Source organism: Gossypium hirsutum, chromosome A07 (genome assembly GCF_007990345.1).
Source record: "Gossypium hirsutum isolate 1008001.06 chromosome A07, Gossypium_hirsutum_v2.1, whole genome shotgun sequence".
Taxonomy (NCBI): Eukaryota; Viridiplantae; Streptophyta; class Magnoliopsida; order Malvales; family Malvaceae; genus Gossypium; species Gossypium hirsutum.
The window spans coordinates 88,558,851-88,577,307 of NC_053430.1; the positions used below are offsets into that span (position 1 = coordinate 88,558,851).

General features: G+C 36.9%; 2 non-coding genes across 2 annotated transcripts; one reads left to right on the forward strand and one right to left on the reverse strand.

Annotated features, from left to right (window-relative positions):
* Positions 1 to 3,261: 3,261 nt before the first annotated feature.
* Positions 3,262 to 3,367, forward strand: LOC121203864 (small nucleolar RNA R71). Its single transcript, XR_005898799.1, has one exon. It is a non-coding gene; the product is annotated as a small nucleolar RNA R71 (small nucleolar RNA).
* Positions 3,368 to 13,544: 10,177 nt separating this feature from the next.
* On the reverse strand, positions 13,545 to 13,651 carry LOC121203901 (small nucleolar RNA R71). The gene has a single exon (XR_005898833.1). It is a non-coding gene; the product is annotated as a small nucleolar RNA R71 (small nucleolar RNA).
* Positions 13,652 to 18,457: the final 4,806 nt, after the last annotated feature.

Here is an 18,457-nt window from a genome sequence, read left to right on the forward strand (position 1 = left end):
GGAACTGCAGGAGAGGGTGAAGAATCTCCGTGGTTGGACCCGCGAAAGATGATGCTCCCTTTCTCTTCTTCAAGGCAGGCACAGCGGTTTTCTTTCCTCGCGAATACGACATGGTACCTGCGATTTGAATCATCAAGTCATTTTAATGAGTGTTCAAAGTAAAACGAATACAATTTTCAAATAAAAAGCAGAATTTCAGCCACAACCAAACATAATAATTTCGTGACGTTATCATTGCAATGGCATGAAAATGGTCATAGTAATGGCATGTGTATGACAAAAGAGTGAGACTTTCCTAACAACTTGTTTTCACATGAGATGTATGATAAATAATCGAAGAATGCAAATTAAATGATAGACATTGGCATGGAAATATCATGAGAATAAGCATAGTAAAGTTATGGGTATGAGGTTTTCCTAATAACTCGATGTAATACGAAATGTATGATAACTAACCTAAGAATGCAAACTAAATAATAAGCAAAATGGAAAACAGTTCAAAATATATGAAGATTATGTTGATACTAAACATTAGAAATAAGTAAAATAGAGGTGTAAGGAGTAAACAAACGCTAGGGGAGAGAGATTGAGCGTCAAAAATGAAGTTGGAGGCGGTGCACGGGCTTGGCAAGGAGGCCGTGTGGAGTTGCAGCGACTAGGGTTAGGGTTTTTGAATGAGGAAGAAAGTGAATAGTGCAGGGTATTTATAGATTTTGGTCCACACGGTCAAGGAACACGCCCGTGTTCCCCAATTTTTGCCGGTGCGATTCACGAATTTTGAATTTGGGTGCATCTAACATTTCGTGCACGCCCGTGTTTTGTGGGCATGTGGGTACACACGGTCGTGTCTGGCGTTGTTCGCTTCTCCCACACACGTGTATTCAAGCCCCTCGCCCGTGTTAATTTAACAGGTTCGACCATGGGTGTTAGACACGAGCGTGTCATACGCCACTGCTATTTTAACAGGTTCGACCACGGTTCTCGCACACGGGCGTGTCGAACGCCTGTGTTGTTTTGGTAGGCTCGACCACGGCCATATCGTATGGCGTGGCGTTTTATCATAGCCCGTGTTTGGGGAATTCCTTGCCCTATTTTCACACGGCCATAAGCACGCCCGTGTGCTTGGCCGTGTCTCTATGGAAAACCTGTATTTAGAAGCTCCGTTAGTAAGTTAGGTGTTGAAGACTAAATTTTTAAAGAAGTTAATACAGTCAGTGCTCAGGTTGCCTCCCGAGAAGTGCTTATTTATAGTCTAAGCTTGACTTACCTCTCTGTTGAATGATCATGGTGGTTCGAGGAGTTTATACTCCTCTTTCCTACTATCAGTCTCATCAAAATAAGGTTTTAAACGAGTGTTGTTTACCTTAAAAGTGCCAAACTTGGGATGACTCACCTCCACCGTACCAAATGGAAAAATGCTGAGTACCGTAAGAGGGATTTCTTCAGTTGATGTGGTAGTGACAATGTGGGCATCTGCGGCATCTAATAAGACTTTATCACCAACCTTAAGTTGATTTGGAGAGGTATCGGGCTCGTTCTAGCGTAGTTTCGGTTTATCGTGTGTTCTCGGTTTATGTGTTTGCCATTCATCTAGCTTATCTATTTACAACCTTCGTTCTTCATGAATAGATCCTTTACTATCGTTTGAGAGTGGCTCATGCACTTCCTTCAGACTTATCTCCTGCAAAGTAGGTTGTATCATGTGGTCAGTTTTAATAGAATGGTTTAGACAATCACCTTCAATTTCTGATGTGTTGTTAGAATTGCGAGCTTGAAGGGTGAGTGTTTCGTCTCCTACGCGAAGCGTGAGCTCACCTATGCCAACATCAATAATTGTTTTAGGAGTTACTAAAAAGGGCCTTCCTAGAATTAAAGGGGTGTTGCTATCCTCCTCTATGTTTAAAACAATGAAGTCAACGAGAAATATAAATTTATTGATTTTGACTAGCACATCTTCAATAATACCCCTTGGAAATCTTATAGTTTTGTCTGCTAATTGAATGCTCATACTAGTCTGTTTGGGTTTCCCGAGACCTAGTTGCTTAAACATTTTATAAGGCATGACGTTGATACTAGCCACTAAATCAGCTAATGCATTATTAACATCTAAACTAGAAAAATTAAGCAAAGAATCGTAAAACGCCCTGGATCTTTTAGTTTGTTTCGTAGCTTATTTTTTAGAATAGCTGAGCACACTGCGTTTAGCTCCACATACGACGCCTCGTCCAACTTTCTCTTATTTGCTAAAAGCTCTTTTAGGAATTTCATTGCGTTTGGCATCTGTGATAAGGCTTCAATAAACGGCAAGTTAATATGTAGTTTTTTTAAGAGTTTAAGGAATTTACCAAATTGTTCATCTGAGCGGTCTTTCCTTGTCGCGTTGGGGTATGGCACATGAGGTTTATATTCAACATTCATCGATTTGTTTGTATTTTGATCTACCTCACCTTGACCTTTGCTTACCACAGTTTCTTGTCTCGATTCCGGTTCAGGCTCACCGACTCCTTCATCATCTTGAATATTAATTGTGTTGAAATGTTCCCTTGGGTTAGGTTCAATATTACTTGGCAAACTACCTTATTGTCGTTCGGAGATTAATTTGGAAACCTAGCCTATCTGAGTTTCGAGCCCTTGGATCGACGTTTGTTGATTTTTAATTGCTATCTCGATGTTCTGAAAATGAGTTTCAGACACCGATATAAACTTTGAGAGCATCTCTTCAAGGTTCAGCTTCTTTTCCTATTGGTAGCGTGATTGCTGGTAGCCAAGAGGCTGCTGTGGTCTTTGATTTCCTTGACCTCCCCACGAGAAATTGGGATGGTTCCTCCAACCTGCATTGTAAGTGTTACTATATGGATTGTTTTGAGATCGAGAATTATTACCCATGTAATTCAATTGCTCGTTATCCATGTTGTGGCCATAAGGTTGGTATTCTGAATGGCTTGTTCCATCGCTACTTGCTTCGCACTGCATTACTGGGTGAACCTGTGAAGACTAAGAAAACCATCAATCTTTTTATTTAATAGTTCTACCTGATTAGAGAGCATGGTGACCGAATCGATGTTATACATGCCGACTATTTTCTTTTGCTTTGTCCTCATGACTTGCCACTAATAGTTATTTAGTGACATCTCCTCAAAAAACACATAGGCATCTTCAGGTGTTTTATTATTGATGGTTCTGCCAGCAGCTGCGTCAACCATTTGCCGAGTCGAAGGATTCAGACCATTGTGGAATGTTTGTACTTGGAGCCAAAGCGGTAACCCATGGTGAGGGCACCTTCTCAATAAGTCCTTGTATCTCTCCCATCATAGTAGAGTGTTTCTAAATCCATCTGCACAAAAGAAGAGATATCATTACGTAATTTAGCCGTTTTAGTTGGCGAAAAATATTTTAGTAAGAATTTTTCAGTCATTTGTTCCCAAGTAGTAATTGACCCTCGTGGCAACGAGTTCAACCACTGTTTAGCTTTATTCCTCAATGAAAACGGAAACAACCGAAGACATATGACATCATCAGAAACACCATTGATTTTAAATGTATCACCTAGTTCCAAAAAGTTGGCTAAATGAGCGTTGGGGTCCTTATCCTGCAAACTATCAAACTGAACAAATTGTTGTATCATTTGAATAGCGTTAGGTTTTAGTTCAAAAGTATTTGCAGCTACAGCAGGTCTAACTATGCTTGATTCAATTCCTGTTAAAGAAGGTTTAGCATAATCATACATAGTGCGTGGAGCAGGATTTTGATTAGCCGCAATTGCAGGAGGTAGCTGATTGCCTTGGTTTTCAGCCATCTCTTTGGTTGGGGGTTGAGTATCGTCTTCTTACTCGTTCTCTGTGTATTGTAAACTTCGCCTTATTTCTCTTTGATTTATGCGAACTGGACGATCGATTTCTTCGTCAAAAAGTAATGGTCCTGACAGGTTTCTTCTAGTCATAAACTATAAAAACCTACCAAGAGAGGAAAAAACTAAATTAATAAATAATAATAATAAAAAAATTAAATTAAATTGCAAGAAAAATAAATGGCTAAAGTAATAAAAATTGAGCGTTCTTAATATCTTAGATCCCCGGCAACAGTGCCGAAAACTTGATCGCGTGATTTCGTGATAGGTTTTAAATATTTATAATTACTCATTCTTGAACTAACTATTGTCGCGATGAAGGCAAGTGTACCTATCGAATAGTAGTATAGTTTTAGTAAGACCGGATTGTCGAACCCAAAGGAACTAAAAGTACTAGTAGTGACTGTCTTTTTGTTATCTAGCCTAAGAATAAAGAGGTTTTTGCTTTAATTAACTAATTATCTAAACTAAGAACTCACAGAGAAAAGAATTGGGGAATTGATTTTGGGGAAAATCGGTTGACTTAAGACAATACCTATGGAAAAATCCACCTAGACTTTACTTGTTATTCTGGCTCCGAACCGGATGATTTATTCATTCAACTTGTTCCGTAGAGATCTCTAAGTTATGTTATTATCCCTATTCAAGACTAATAACGTCTAATCCCTAGATTGAATAATCGAGACTTTTCTCCAATTAACACTCTAGGGTTGCATTAACTCGATCTATGGATCCCTTTATTAGGTTTCATCCTAATTCGAAAAAATCTTGTCACCCTATTTCTAGGCGCGCAATCAACTCCGCTTAATTATCATAAATGTACTCTTAGGCAGGGTCTATTCCTCCTCCGAATAAGAGCTTATCTTGAATCAGTATCCTAGGATATCAAAACAAGAATTAAGAACACATAATTACGAACAAGTTAAATATTTATCATACGATTTAGAAAATAATAACAAGATTCATCTTAGGTTTCCTTCCCCTTAGGTATTTAGGGGATTTAGTTCATAACTAAATAAGAAAACATCACAAAATGATAAAGAATACAAAACATGAAGAAAACCCAAATCTCCTGAGGGGAAATTGAGGAGAAATCTTCAGGCTTAATGATGAATCCAGCTTCTGAGATGGATCAATCGGCTTCCTTGGATAATTCCTTACCCTCTATTCTCCGTGTGTCTTTCTTTCCTCCCCTAGGGTGTATTTATAGGCTTTGAAATGCCTAAGAGCCCTCAAAATTAGCCTTTTCTTAATTTGACTCAACTTAGGCTCAGCATGGACACGCCCGTGTGACACGCCCGTGTTCGATTACTTCAGGCCGTGCTCGAGCTTGCCAAATTGACACAGCCGTGTGGTTTGCCTATGTGAGGCGGTCCAGGCCATGTTGATTTCGTACTTTGGCCCGTTTCTCGTTCCTTTTGCTCTCCTATGCTCTTCTAAGTATAAAACATGAAATTAAAGCATTAGGAGCGTTGAATTCACCAATTCTAATGGAAAATCATCCATAAAATGCATTAAACATGGGGTAAAATAGGTATAAATTTTAGTTTATCAGTGACGACTCCTGACATTTGAAAATGTGTTTTCGTATAGTAAATGGATCTCGACCGAGCCGTAATGCATGACGTAGAAGATAATGTGCTCGCTTCTGCTCAGGGGGCAGCGTTGGCTGATTTTAGGCCGATTTCAAGTAGTATAGAGGGGGAAGCTAATCAAGCCTTCTTCCAGTTAATGGATGAGTGGTTCACGAAGTTCGTTCAAATTAATCAGACTGCTCAACAACCTCCACCCCCTCAAGTTCCTTTAATTTCCCAAGTTATAGAAAATGAAAAGAAAAGAAAAGATAATTTTGAAGCCAGAGATTTATGTGAGAGATCATCAGGTAAATCATTTCAATCTACATCAAAGAAATTTGAGATGATTATAGCCGTTCAAAAGCTAATATGGGAAACTCGAGTAGAGATCGTACTAGATCACATTCAAACTTTAGAGCTTCAACTACTTCGATTGTTAGTGTTGAAAATGTCAGATCTGATCGACCTAAGTGCAAATGTTGTGGTAAAAGATATTCGGGTATTTGTAGATTAAATAATCAAGCTTGTTTCAGATGTGGATCCTTAGATCACTTTATCCAAGATTGTTCTAAGCCGTTTGAGCAAGGGATTATGCAAAATTTAAGATTGAGTAACACTTTAGCCAAGGGTAGATCTCCTAGAAATATAGGAAATATGAGTAGCATTCAGAGAGGAACTAAAGACACAACAGTTCAATCTGAGGCTTGTGCACCTGTTAGAGCTTATGCTATTCACCCTCGTGAGGAGATTTCAACCCCAGATGATATTACTGGTATATTCACTCTCTCTGATACTAATGCCATTGCATTAATTGATTCTGATTTGACTCATTCTTATGTATGTGAGACATTAATATCCAGTAAGACTTTTCCTGTAGAGTCTGATAAGTTTGTGATTAGAATATCGAACCCCTTTAGGCCGGTGTGTTTTGGTTGATAAAATGTGTAAGAATTGTCTGTTGATGATTTGAGATTCATGTCTTCTGGTTGATTTGATGATGATATCATTCGAAGAGTTTAGTGTATGGATTGGTTGACTTTGCACAATGCTATTGTAAATTGCAAATAAAAGACTATTGATTTGAGTTGCCAAAATGATGAGATTACTCGGATTAAGTTTAATGATCTGAATGGTTTACCGGCAGTGATATCTTTGATGCTAGCTTTGAAATATGTGAGAAAGAGTTGTGAAGCTTACTTTACATTTGTGCTTGATAATAAAGTGACCGAAAGAAACATTGAATCAGTACCAGTTGTGTGCGAGGATTTGGATGTGTTTCCTGAAGAATTTCTAGGTTTACCACATATTTGAGAAGTAGAGTTTGGTATTGAGATAGTGTTGAGGACGACTTTGATATTGATAGCTCCGTACAAAATGGAACCTACTGAATTAAAAGAACTAAAAACTCAGTTGCTAGAGTTGACAGATAGAGGTTTTGCACGATAGAGTTTCTCTCTCTGGGTGCACCAGTTTTATTTGTGAAAAAGAAAGATGGAATTATGAGAATGTGTATTGACTATAGAGAACTCAATAAGGTGATTATAAAGAATAAATATTTGTTTTCACGGATTGATGACCTGTTTGATTAGCTGAAAGGGGTTACAGTGCTTTCAAAGGTAGATTTGAAATCAGGTTACTATTAGTTGCGAATTAAAGACTCCGATGTGCCAAAGACTGCGTTTCGAATGAGGTACAAACATTATGAGTTTATGGTTATGCCTCTCAAATTTATTAATGCACCTGTTGTTTTTATGGATTTGATAAACTAGATCTTCAGATAGTATCTGGATTGATTTGTGGTTGTGTTCATAGATAACATTTTGATCTATTTCCGTGATGAAACTGAGCATGTTGAACATCTGATACTTGTGTTACAGACTTTGTGAGATAAACAATTGTATGAAATGTTCAGCAAATGTGAGTTTTGGTTACGTGAAATCAGTTTTCTGGGACATGTTGTATCAGCATTGGATATTCGGGTTGATCCGAGTAAGATTTTGGCTAGACTTGATTGGAAACATCTGAGAAATGATTCTGAAGTCTGAAGTTTTCTAGGACTTGCTAGTTATTATAGACGGTTCATGAAAGGTTTCTCTATGATTGCAACCCCGATGATGAAGCTGTTACAGAAAGATGTTAAGTTTGACTAGTAAAAAAATGTCAGAAAAGTTTTGATCAGTTGAAAGCCCTTTTGACCGAAGATCCAGTACAAGTTCAGCCATAATCAGGTAAAGAATTTTTTATCTATAGTGATGCATTTTTAAATGGTTTAGGTTGTGTTTTGATGCAGGAAGGCAAAGTTATAGCTTATGCCTCGAGACAGTTAAAGCCACATGAAAAGAAATGTTTGACACACGACCTAGAATTTGCAGCTATTGTATTTGCATTGAAAATGTGGCGTCACTATCTGTTCGGTAAGAAATGTCATGTTTATTCTGATCACAAGAGCCTAAAATATTTGATGACTCAGAAAGATCTGAATTTAAGATAGCGTTGATGGTTAGAGCTGTTAAAATATAACGAGCTTGTGATTGATTACCATCCGGGACAGGCTAATGTTATTGCTGATGCTCTAAGCCGAAAATCATTGTTCGCTTTGCGTGCAATGAATGTAATAGTCTGGTTTAGGCCCTAGTTAGAATAGTGGTTTTGGGACCACATATTCGAGTCAAAAAAATATTTATATTATTCTCCATGTTTATGATATGTGAATGAGCATGTGTGAAAGTCTCGTATGAAAATTTGAATGTTTGTATGCTTAATTTTGAAAAAGGACCTAATCGTGTAAAATGTAAAAGTTGTATGCTATTTGTTAAAAGTGCTTATTTGATTTGGCTTTATGATTGTGAGGTCCTTATGAGGTTATTTGATGATTGAATGAATTAAATGACATAAAAGGGCATTAGTTGGTGGAATTTTAATGAATTATAATAAGGTTAAATTGGTAAAAAGCATATTAATGTTATATTAGTTAAAACCAAAGTTAAAAATCATCTTATTTATATCATCCTTGGCCGAAAATACAAGAAAAAGAAAAGAGAAAAGAATAGCTAGGGTTTGGCATTTTCAAGCTTTGATTTAGGTATGTTTTTGTTTTGATTTTTTATAATTTCTACGTTTTTGTAATCGTTTCTTCGATTACTATCAAGCCCATGTCACAAATTCTGATTTTTTTTTATGATTTTGAAATGTGCAATTGATGAAATTATGAGCTTGATGTTAGTTGTTTGAAAATAAAAGATATATGTTGGGTTGATATATTTTGTCTTTGAATTTTTGGTGATTTTGAGTAAAATGGGCTAAATTGTGAAATGTGTAAATTGAAGGACTAAAATGTGAAATAAATGAAATGTGTGGACTAGTATGAGTACTAGGAGAATTTAGCCAAGCATGATTATATGCAAATTATGTGTATTTTGTGATTTTGTGAATTAGGGACTAAAGTGTCAAAATGTGAAAATATGAGGGTTAAATTGTAAAATTCCCTAAATGTATGTTTGTGGATTGAATTGAATCACTTGGTGAATAAAAGGGTTAATTTTGAATACATATAGATCAATAAAAGAGGAATTCCAATATAGACCGAGGAAAGTCGAAGATAATTGAGTAGACGATTCAAATCAACAATTCCGAGTACGAGGTAAGTTCGTACATGATAAATGATGTTACTAGTATATTTTGATCTTTGATTATACATAAATTGTGTATATATTTGATTTGGATTGAATACCATGATAAATCAACTACATTTGGCGCTAAGTGTGCAATTCAAAATAGCTTCAGCTATAAATAGCACTAAGTGTGCGAAATGGTATAGCTTCGGCTGTACGAGGCACTAAGTGTGCGATACAGAGATAGTTTCACTTAATTGAGATGGCATTAAGTCTGTGGAATCGTTCTATCTTTGGGTAAACCTTAAAACACTAAGTGTGCGGATGCTTAAAGCATGAATAATCTTCGGAAAGTTTTAAAATATTTGGACGAGAGATGAGAATGAAAAATGAATAAATACGGGAAAGTTTAGGTATGTACGATACCTATGTATTAGATGATATTATGTATATGAAGTTCGTGGATTGATATAAACATATGAATTATGTTGGCATAGAATTGATAGATGAATTGAGAACTAATAAGTGTTTATGTGTTGATACTTTATATTTTATAAGATGTTGATGATATTTAGTACGAGCTTACTAAGCTTTTGAAAGCTTACTTTGTGTGTGTTTGCATTGTTTTATAGATATCAAAGCTGCTGTGAGCTCGAGCATTGTCGAGGATCGTCACCACAGTATCGAATATCATTTTGGTAACTTTTGAAATTGTATATAGTAAAGTACGGCATGTATAGGCTAGAAGTACTTCGGATAGGATTTTTAATGTTTATTATTTATCCATGTGATATGGCTTGATATGGTTGTGTTTATGTTTTTATTTTGGTATATGAAATGTGATGCAAGATGAACTATTTGATGTGTTTATGAATGACTAAGAGAAATGGTAAGTTTGGCAAGTTTTGGTATGAGATTTGGTCATGAGTTTAAAGATTATGACACCATATGTGTGATATGATTTGGTCTTATGTCTTGGCACAGTTGAGTTGAGTTTATAAGCATGTAAATGGTTGATAATGTTATAGCTTGAATGATGTATGGTTTGGTATAGAAATTGGCTGAAGTTGTTTGTATATATGCTTGGTTTGGTTCTTGTAGGTTTGACCCAATTGCGGTGGCAAGTTGGCCATTCAAAAATGGCCTATTTTTGTCCACAAGAGCAGAGACACGGGCGTGTGTCTCAACCGTGTGTGACACACAGTCACGTTACACGGCCGTGTGTCCTCTGGGATACCCTACGAATTAAAGTCAGTACACCCTCTTGTTTTGACACAGCCTAGACACACGAGTATTTCTATTGGTCGTGTGTATCATATGGGCTGGCACACAGGCGTGTGGTCGGTAGTGTGGCCAAGTCAGTAGCCTACCTAATTTTCACACGGCATGGTACATGGGCGTGTCTTGAGGCCGTGTGGACAAGTTAGTGTGTATGCCCTATTTCACCACGGCTTAGACACACAGACGTGTCTAATTCCGTGTGAGGCACACGGCCTATTCACACGAGCGTGTGACCTTTGAGAAGTTAAAAATTTTCTAAGTTTTGAATCTTTCATATGTTATCAATTTGGTCCCAAATGCATGATTTAGACTTTGTATGCTTGTTTTAAATTCATATTGAATATGAATGATTTATATTATTTAAATGAGATGGTTTTTGATGTATGATTGTTTTGAAGTGACTTACAAGTCCGGTAACACCTCATAACCTTTTCCTGTGATGTTTACTAGTAGGGGTGTTACAATGAATGCGCATATGGTTATGTCTGATGATGGTTTGATTATAGCCAAGCTAAAAACAAGATACATGGGGTAGATTTGATTAGAGAGACTAAAAAAAAGTGAAAGTCGTTCGTGAAAGTCTAAGAACAGCATCAGATTGTCAGAAATCGTATGCAGATTTGAAAGGAAAGATATAAAGTTTCAGAATCAGGGACAAAGTATTTTTGAAAGTATCACCATGGAAGAAAATACTCAGATTCGGTCATAAAGGCAAATTGAGTCTGAGATTTATTGGGCCGTATGAGATTATAGAGCATATCGGGACGTTTGCATACAGACTAATGTTGCCACCTAAGTTAGAAAAGATCCATAATGTATTCCATTTTTCGATGCTTCGTAGATATTGATATGATCCCTCACATGTGATTAATCCATCAGAAATTGAGATTAAATTTGATATGACATATGAGGAGGAACCGATTTGCATTCTGGCTTGCGAGGTTAAAGAATTATGAAATAAGAAAATTCTGTTAGTGAAAGTACTGTGGCATAGACACAGAGTTGAAGAGGCAACGTGGGAGACAGAGAATGCAATGAAAGAACATTATCCAAACCTATTTACGGGAAAGATTTTCGGGGATGAAAATCCCTAAGGGGAGAGAGTTGTAACAGGCCAATCTAGACCCTATTTGGAATGGTGGTTTCAGGACCACTGATAAATTGTAATTTATACATATTTTATCCCATGCTTAGCACATTTATGGATGATTTCTCCTTAGATTTGGTGAATTCGATGCTCCTAATCCTTTAATTTCATGTTTTATACTTAAGTGAGCATAGGAGATTAAAAAGAGAGAGAAACGGGTTAAAAACGGAGAAAATGGACCCACGTGGGAAATCAACTCGGCCTGGAATTTCTCACACGGGCGTGTCACACGGCCGTGTGCTTTTGGTAGGATTGAAGCATGACTTACACGAGTAGACTACACACCAGTGCCTATTCAACAGCCTTGACCACGGGCTAGAGTAATCGCACATAGGTATGTCACACGGGCATGTCCCTGCCGAGCCCAAGTATAACCCTATTCGGAGAAGGCCAATTTTGGGAGCTCTTAGGAATTATAAAGACTATTTAAACACCTGAGGAGGCACTTAGAAGGGGGACACAGAGTAGGAAGCAAGGAATTACTCAAGGAGGATTTTCCCTTCTCAGAAGTCGGATTCATCATCAAGACTGAAGATCTCCCTTCAAGTTCCTTTAGGAGTTTTTGGGTTTTCTTATGTTTTGTTATCTTTATGCTTTTGAGATATTTTCTTTCATGAGTATGAACTAAACCCCCTAAATACCTAAGGGGAATGAAACCTAAGACAGATCTTGTTATTATTATCTGAGTTGTATGATAAATATTTGACTTGTTCTTAATTATGTGTTCTTAATTCTTATTTTAATATTCTAGGATTTTGATTCAAGTTAATGCTCTTGTTCAGAGAAGGAATAGACCCTGTCTAAGAGTAAAATTATCATAATTAATTGGAGTTGATTGTGCGCCTAGAGATAGGGTGACAAGATTTTGTCGGATTAGGGTGAAACCTAATAAGGGAATTCATAGATCGAGATAACACAATTCTAGGGTATTAATTAGAAAGATATTTCGATTATTCAACCTAGGGTTAGATGTTGTTAGTCTTGAGAGAGATAATAATATAACTTAGGGATTTCTACGGATCAAGTCAAATGAATAAATCGTCTGATTTAGAGTCAAATAATGAGTGAAGTCTAGGTGGATTTTTCCTTAGGTATTGTCTTAATCAATCGAATTTTCTAAAAAGTATTTTCCCAAATTTTCTTTCTGTGCATTCTTAGTTTAGATAACCAAACATCCTAATTTTTAGGCTAGATAATAAAAAGGAAGTAAATACTAGAACTCGTGGTTCCTTTGGGTTCGACAAATCCAGTCTTGCTGAACTATACTATTGTTCAATAAGTACACTTGCCTTAATCATGATAATAAGTTAGTCTCAAGGACGATTCATTCATAAATCTTTAAAACTTGTCGCGAATATCACGTATCAAGTTTTTAGCGCTGTTGCCGGGAAACTAGGATATTAGGAACACTCAATTTTTATTACTTTAGCCATTTTACTTTTATTGCAAATTATTTTTTTATTTTCTTTTCTAATTCTTCATTTATTTTCTTCTGACAGGTTTTTCTAGTTTATGACTAGAAGAAATCCGTCAGGACCACTAATTTTTGACGATGAGATCGACCGCACAGTTCACAGAAATTGAAGAGAAATAAGGCGAAGCTTACGATACACAAAGGAAGAGCAAGAGGACGATACTTCAACCACAATTGAGGAGATGGCTAAAAACCAAGAAAATCCGCTACCTCCTGCGATTACTACTAATCAGAATCCTGCTCCGCATACTATGTATGATTATGCTAAACCTTCTTTAACAGGAACTGAATCGAGCATAGTTAGGCCTACTGTTGCTGCAAATACTTTTGAACTAAAACCTAACACCATTCAAATGATACAATAGTTTGTTCAGTTTGATGGTTTGCAGGATGAGGATCCAAATGCTCACTTGACAAATTTCTTAGAGTTTTGTGACACTTTTAAAATTAATGGCGTTTCTGATGACACCATTCGCCTTCGGTTATTCCTTTTTTGTTGAGAAACAAAGCTAAACAGTGGTTGAACTCGTTACCACGAGGGTCAATCACTACTTGGGAACAAATGACTGAAAAGTTTTTATTAAAATTTTTTCTGCTGGCTAAAATAGCCAAATTACGTAATGATATCTCCTCTTTTATGCAGATGGATTTAGAAAGAGTTTACGATGCAAGGGATAGATACAAAGACCTTTTGCGAAGATGCCCTCACCATGGGTTACCATTCTGGCTATAGGTCCAAATGTTTCACAATAGTCTGAACCCTCGACTCGGCAAATGATTGACGCAACCGCTGGTGAAACTATCAATAATAAGACATCTGAGGTGGCTTACAAATTTATTGAGGAGATTTCACTAGATAACTATCAGTGGCAAGTTATGAGAATGAAGCCGACGAAAACAGTCGGTGTTTTCAATCTCGATGCGGTTACTCTACTATCTAACCAAGTAGAACTCTTAAATAAAAAGATTTACGGTTTGTGTGGTTCTATTTGGGTACATCCAGTTATGAGGTGCGATTCGAATAGAGGAGGAGCATGCACAGAATATCAACCCTTCAACCCTAGCATTAAGGAGGAACAAGTCCAATATATGCGTAACAATAACTTTAGACCCCAAAATAACCTGTATAGTAAATGCAGGTTGGAGGAATCATCCCAATTTCTCGTATGGCAGACAAGGAAATCAAAGGCCACAACATCCTCTGGGTTTTCAACAACCACCTTACCAGCAGGAAAAGAAACTGAACCTTGCGGAAATGTTAACAAAATTCATCTCGGTGTCAGAAACTCGTTTCCAGAATACTGAGACAGCACTTAAGAATCAACAAGCATCAATCCAAGAGCTCCAAACTCAGATAGGTTAGCTCGCTAAATTGATATCTGAACTACCACAAGGTAGCCTACCAAGTAACACTGAACCCAACCCAAAAGAGCATGTGGAAACAGTTTCACTAAGGAGTGGGAAAGTGTTTGCTGAATCTGAAAAGAAGCCACCACAAGAAGTTGAAAGAAAAGAGGTCAAGCCTGAAAACAATGACAATCTAATGGCAAAAGAATATAAACCACCAATCCCATACCCAGCAAAGTCGAAGAAGGACCGCATGGATGCATAATTCGGTAAATTTCTTAAACTTTTTAAACAACTGCATATTAACTTACCTTTTGTTGAAGATATATCGCAGATGCCTACATATGCAAAATTTTTAAAGGAGATTCTAAAAAATAAAATGAAGTTTGAAGACTTATCTACAGTAGAACTTAATGAAGAGTGCAGCCATACTCCAGAAAAAACTGCCAACCGAACTGAAAGATCCAGAAAGTTTTACCATTCCCTACTCAATTGGTAGTTTGAATGTTGATAAAGCACTAGCTGATTTAGGCGCCAACATTAATTTGATGCCATATAAAATCTTTAAACAACTTGGTCTTGGGGAACCTAAACCCACTAGGATGAGTATTCAATTACCTGATAGATTTGTTAAATATCCTAGGGGAATTATAGAGGACGTACTTGTAAAAGTAGATAAATTTATATTCCCTATTGATTTCGTTGTGCTTGACATGGATAAAGATGTTGAGGAGCCTTTCATCTTAGGTTGGCCATTTTTAGCCACTGCTAGGGCTGTAATTGATGTGGATGATGGTAAATTAGTACTTAGAGTAGGTGACGAAGAGATTATTTTTAAAATTTATGATGTTATGAGATTTTCTAGAGAACAGGATGACTTATGTTATTTTATCGACTCTATTGATCATGCTACTCAAGATTCTTTTCAGGAAATCGTACACAAGGACACGATGGAACTGCTCAAGATTCTTTTTAGGAAATCATACACAAGGACATGATGGAACTGTGCCTCGTCCAAGGAGAGGGGATGGATGATGATTCTGAAATAGGAACCGAACTAAACCCCAATGAAACCTCCTCAAAAATAGCAGAATATGAGGGAATTAGGGTAAAAGATGAACTTAAGCAAAAACCTTCTATTGACGAACCTCTCAAATTGGAACTTAAACAATTGCCGAATCATTTGGAATATGCATTCCTTGTAAATAATTCCACATTACCGGTAATTATTGCATCCAACTTACAACCCAAGGAAAAAGAGGAATTACTCCAAGTATTAAGAGAGCATAAAAGGGCTATAGCTTGGAAAATTTCTGACATTAAAGGGATCAGCCCTTCTTTTTACAGCCACAAAATTTTAATGGAAGATGAATATAAACCATGCTTACAAGCCCAAAGACAACTGAATCCCAACATGAAGGAAGTTTTTAAAGCTGAGGTAATTAAACTCTTAGATGCTGGAGTTATTTATCCTATTTTTGACAATTCTTGGGTGAGTCCAGTGCAGGTTGTTCCTAAGAAAGGAGGCATGACTGTTGTGGCCAATAAGAAGAATGAATTAATCCCAACAAGGACAATCATAGCTTGGAGAGTGTTCATTGATTATAAGAAGCTAAATGATGCCACGAGAAAAGACCACTTCCCCCTTCCATTCATTGACCAAATGTTGGAAAGATTGTCAGGACACATGCACTACTGTTTTTAGACAGGCTCTCTGGCTATTTCCAAATCCCAATGGCTCCTGAAGATCAAGAAAAGATGAAATTTACATGTCCATATGGTACGTTTGCTTATCGTAGAATGCCTTTTGGATTATGTAATGCTCCTGCTACTTTTCAACACTACATGATGGTCTTTTTTGACGAACTCGTAGAAGATGTCATAGAGGTATTTATGGATGATTTCTTGATTTTCGGTAACTCTTTCCATCTTTGCCTCAAAAATTTAAAACGAGTGTTAATAAGATGTGAGGAAACAAACCTTGTGCTTAACTGGGAAAAATGTCACTTTATGGTTCAAGAAGGTATTGTGTTAGGACATAAAATTTCTAGTAGAGGGATTGAGGTTGATAAATCTAAAATTGAAACAATTGAAAAACTACATCCCCCTAATTCAGTAAAGGCTATTAGAAGCTTCTTAGGACATGCTGGGTTTTATAGAAGATTTATTAAAGACTTTTCTAAAATGGATAAGCCTTTGACTAAATTACTAGAAAAAGATGTGCCTTTTAATTTCGATCAAGAGTGTTTAGAAGCATTTAATATTTTAAAGGATAAACTGACTAAAGCTCCAATTTTAATTGCTCCTAATTAGAATTCACCTTTTGAACTAATGTGCAATGCGAGTGATTTTACAGTAGGTGCAGTTTTGGGACAGCGAAGAGATAAACATTTTCAACCTATCTATTATACTAGCAGGACTTTGATAGCCGCACAAGAAAACTACACCACCACGGAGAAAGAGCTGCTAACTGTGGTTTTTGCATTCGATAAATTTAGGTCATATTTAATATTGTCTAAAATTGTCATTTATACTGACCATTCCACTCTTTGCCACCTTTTGACTAAAACTGATGCAAAACCTTGACTCATTCGATTAATCTTATTATTGCAGGAATTTGACTTGGAGATTAAAGATAAGAAAAGAGCTGAAAATATTGTGGCTGACCATCTCTCCAGGCTTGAAAACTCAAGTACCAAAGAACCAGATGACATTGAAATAAATGATTCATTCCCTGAAGAACATTTTTTTGCTATATCTGATTCTGAGGTACCTTGGTTTGCAGATATTGCAAATTTTTTAGCTGCTAACATTATCCCAAAAGGGTTGACACATCAGCAAAAGAAGTGATTCTTCACTGATGTGAAAAACTACTTCTGGGAAGACCGTTTTCTTTTCCATAAATGTGCAGATCAAATCATAAGGAGATGCGTTACAAGGACAGAAGCATTAAAAATCTTGGAACATTGCCACTCAGGACCAACTAGAGGACATTACGGTGGAAATAAGACCGCACATAAAGCCCTCGAATCAGGTTTTTATTGGCCCACTCTATTCAAAGATGCCAACAAGTATGTTACTTCTTGTGACAAATGTCAAAGGATAAGTAATATATCCAAAAGTGATTAAATGCCTCAGACATATATGCTCTCATGTGAAATATTTGACATTTGGGGTATCAATTTCATGGTCCATTCCCTAGTTCATTCGGGAATAAATACATCTTAGTAGCTGTTGATTATATGTCCAAATGGGTTGAAGCCCAAGCTTTACCTACTAATGATGCTAGAGTAGTAGTACGATTCCTTAAGAAACTTTTCTCTCCATTTGGTACACCTAGAGAAATTATCAGTGATAGAGGTACTCATTTTTGTAACGCCCAATTTGACAAGATCCTTAAGAAATACGGAGTTCATCACAGAACAACTACCCCTTATCACCCTCAAACTAGTGGCCAAATCAAAGTAGCGAACCGAGAGCTTAAACGTATCCTAGAAAAGACAATAGAATTAAACAGGAAGGATTGGACGATGAAAGTAGATGATGCTTTATGGGCTTATAGAACTACTTTTAAGACTCCCATAGGAACATCACCTTACAGACTCGTTTATAGGAAAAGTTGTCACCTACCGTTTAAGTTAGAATACAAGGCATTCTGGGCTATAAAATTTCTAAACCTTGACCCCAAACTTGTAGGTAAAAATAGGTTAATGTAGTTGAGCGAGTTAGATGAATGGCAAGCCAATGCATATGAAAATTCGCGCCTATATGAGGAAGCAACGAAGCGCCGCCACGACACCCATTTGAAGCAACGAAGACAATTTGAAGTTGGAGATCTTGTCCTGTTATATAACTCGAGGCTCAAATTGTTTCTTGGAAAGCTTAAATCACGATGGTCAGGTCTTTTCGTAGTACAAACTGTGTTTCCATATGGCACAGTAGTGGTAAGTCATCCATCATAAGGCACTTTTAAGGTAACTGGACATCGTCTCAAAATGTATAACAGTGAGAATTTCAAAGACGATAAAGAGGAGCTACGACTCCACGAAGTTACCTAAATATACCAACAAGGTAGAGTCGAGCTTAGACTATAAACAAGCGCTTCTCAAGAGGCACCCCGAGCACTACCGGTGTTAACTTCTTTAAATTTTAGTCTTTAACATTTAATACACTAAC